At 34.5% G+C, this 3754-nt stretch overlaps 1 pseudogene; it reads right to left on the bottom strand.

Moving 5' to 3' along the window:
• Window positions 1-2353, bottom strand: LOC132730591 (ADP-ribosylhydrolase ARH1-like; annotated as a pseudogene).
• Between the last annotated feature and the right edge of the window lie 1401 nt (window positions 2354-3754).

Below are 3754 nucleotides of genomic sequence, written 5' to 3'. Positions count from 1 at the left end.
TGTATTTGAAAGTATTTAATATTCAAAATATTGTGAGGCGAACAAAGAAAATAATTTACATATAGCAAACAGCACTTGCAATCTACGTTAATTACCAAAAAGAGATCAATATGAAACGCAGTAAATATATGGTGATAGATATTTCAAAATCAGACCATAATCGCACATGTTAATTATTATTTGACTCTTAATTTTTTTCTTAAGATCTTAAGATAATTTTCTTAAGTTTAATTTTCTCAAAATATCATGATTCATCTGAAGGTAAATAAAATAAATATCTCAGGTTTCAAGAAATGTTATTATATATTGGGTAGTTTATGCATTTCATTAAAACAATGATCCAACAATGTCCAGAGAAAAATACCACTTGGTTTATATATGTATTGTTCACTTACTGAAAACGTTTATTCTCAGACAATAAGATATAAGGCTTGGAGTTTTGTTTGCTGGATCATGTTTGAAATGATTACTGAATTGATTACAGATACATTAATAGATATGTTTTTAATTGAAATGAAGTATTATAAAATTATATATAGTGAAACATTCTTTACTTGTATAATTTTTCTGAGGTTTAATGAAAAAGGTGAAAACAAGTGTTTGCGTAAAGAATAAGGACAGCAATGATAACATGTATATTTCTTGTATCAAATTTCAGTCAAAAATGTCAATTATTATTTGCTTCAATAAAAAGAAAGAATAATATGATATCATAAAACAACCCAACGAGAACAGTTATGTGTCTTAACATCTTAACATTTTAACATTAATGACACTGACTAATATACATAATTTGGAAATAAATGGACATATTTTGTTTTAAAAGCGAGAAATGTATAGAAATGTATAGTACACAAACACGTTTTTCAAAAGCTTTTTTTTCAAAGTAGTTTATGTGTAATGACTTTAATTTTATGTCAATATATTCAAAAGTTAGTAAGAAATAAGTCGGTTTTTTCCACACATTATTTTGAAACTGCTAACTCATAAAGTTCGACAGCTACTTTTTCAATTCGGTCATGGTACTCGACATGTTTATAATTACACTTTGGAACATCACTGATCCCATACAAAACGCCGAATAAACAACCTGCAATTGCACCAGTACTGTCACTGTCACCGCCGTGAAACATGGCTCGATCGCATAATACACCCCATTCACCATCGCAGGCAAGTAATGCGTCATACGCAATCATCGGGGCGTCATGTCCGCTTGCCCCTCCCCAGTTGTCGTAACTCATCATCGTGTAAAACTGATCTCGTTTAACAACATTATCGAAATCTACTGGAAAATGTGGCTTATTGTTTACCGCCTCGTGTATGTTCTCAAATCTCAAATATGCCTTCCACTTGTTTTCAAAAATAGCCCCAGTTTTTATATTTTCCTTCGCCACGAAAATGCCCCTTGCACGAAGAAACGTATTGCTTAGCTTAGTTCCAGACATCCAATCAGCCCAACTCCCCATTCGCTTAACTGGTTTCTTTTGAACCGCATATGAAGTGAAAAAGAGCAGAAAGCAAGAGAGCCGAGATATCCAGTTGGTGATGATGGGTCATTCTTCCAGATTCTATGCTAACTTCGATAAGATCCTCAATGTCAGCAGGTCGCAGGATATCTCAGTCCGAATACACATTGACCTCATGGCCGCCCCACAACCACCCCCTCTCGGATTGAACGGAATTCGATACCCAGCTTCCTTGAATGGCTCCAACTTTTCTGCCATATCCATGCAAGTCTCACCAGGAGAACGATTTTTCATATCAGCCATACAGTTCCGGTATTCTTCTGCAAGAAGTGAATAGAGGTTTTCTTTATCTTCACACGTTTTGTGTCTCACAAGAGCGTCTGCAGTTGCTAAATGCATCACCGTGTCATCACTAACTGTCCATTCAGGTATGCTAACGTCAATATGCTTAATACCTCCCATGTCCTTTAACTGTCTATGAATCTCTTCACCTCGCTTGCAAAATTCCCATGTACCATTTTTGTAGCCTAGGGCATCTCCGACAGCACTTAAAACCATACCAGCAATATATTTGTCTCTCCCCGTTTGAACTGACCAACCCTTCTTACTCGTTTCCATTTTCTTTCGATTCATTTCTTAATTCAGGCTTCCGATAATTACAGTTGTTTGCAAACCAAGTGTCCGTTAAATGTTAATAATTCACACCTAGTTATTGAAAAACAGAAAGTAGAATTGCTAAGATGTGAAAGCAAAAGTAGAATTCCTTGTAATTCTTACGTGACGCATTGAAATGTTTACGTGACGCATTGAAATTTCCATCAGGGAAATTTAATTTATTTGGGTTCCCAAGTTTATCAATTTTTCTTCATAAACGTTTTCGATAACTAACTGGATTCGCTTCGCAGAACAAATGATTCAGCATATATAAATTCCAACTCTCTATATTAAGATAGGAAAATCCGATATTCTATTTTTAGTTGCAGCCGCTGGTTTTCTGAAAACTAAACAGATGATATTCTAGACAGTTTCGTATTCAGTATTTTCAAATGGCTTATTTCACTGTTCCGGGCAGGTTTGTTTCTTTTTATTATTTTTTATCAGTTGATCAACCAGATACTTTTGCATATAAATATGTATTTATTTGTTGTTTTTTTATCTCTATTCCAAACTTAAATAAAATAGAAATTAATAAAAAAAAACAACTTAAAGTACAGAGAAAGCACTTGATGGCAAAAAGGTTTTAGATCGATTACCCTTTGTGACCGACTTCCCGCCGTGATTTGATTAACTTTTATATATTACACAACACACACTATCTACAAAACGTCTTTTTAGAAAATAGATATAAATTACACTGTACATAAAGAAGTATAACTCACTCTTAATTTTTGTATATGCTAAAACTGCTCAAACGTATTTTTACGGAGTATTTCTATTGACACATCCACAAGAATAAATTCATTCTTTTTTATAATGAACTTAGTTTTGCAAGTGCACATCTAGCATTTATGAAGATTTTGCACGCAAAGTCAAGATTCATACATAAACTATTAAATTACACAATTGTGTTTTTCATTTCAAATTTCCCCTAAGTGGGGGACGTTGGTAACTCTAAGAAAAAATGCTAGAACTAGAAAAGGTTTTGTTTATTTGGCTTGATCATTATCCCAGAATATGTACAACGCTGAGATTATGTAATATTTGAAAAAATGACCCATAATAGTCATTTAAGTCAACTTTAACATCACTTAAAACATAATCTTGATATCTTACTCTTGAATTTAGGAGACAGGAAAGAATACGATTGAATATGACGCCGAGTTAGTAGAAGTGCTTCTGTCATCAGCAAAAGCTGGCCATTTGGCAAAAACGTCTGGCGGATTCTGGAGAGCCCAGAGAGGCATTAAGAGACAGGCTTTTCAACGTAATTCCAGAAAATCGACGCTGGGGAATATTACACCAGGCAGTTTATTGGAATCATAAAAGAAATAATGCAATAAGCTTTTAAGATATCAAGCATGCGATAAAGGAAATACTGCGCTAAACATGTGCACATCTGAATGTGGCAGGACGGATCGAATGAACGCTGAGCAGATTGCCCAGGCGTATGGATATACAGAGATGTCGGAATTCTTTCTGGCACATACAAATCCAGTTTTACATCACAACAGGCACCAACATTTCAGTCTGTGATAACTATACACAGGGGGAAGGTCTTGGGCTGATAACTGTTTCGCTTGCTGCGTATAAGAAAACATTTCACCCCACAGCAATAGATCCTGACAAAT

The sequence above is a fragment of the Ruditapes philippinarum genome, unplaced genomic scaffold (genome assembly GCF_026571515.1).
Source record: "Ruditapes philippinarum isolate M1 unplaced genomic scaffold, ASM2657151v2 ctg4590_1_1_1_1, whole genome shotgun sequence".
NCBI classification, from domain to species: Eukaryota; Metazoa; Mollusca; class Bivalvia; order Venerida; family Veneridae; genus Ruditapes; species Ruditapes philippinarum.
This window is presented reverse-complemented; position numbering and strand designations above follow the sequence as displayed.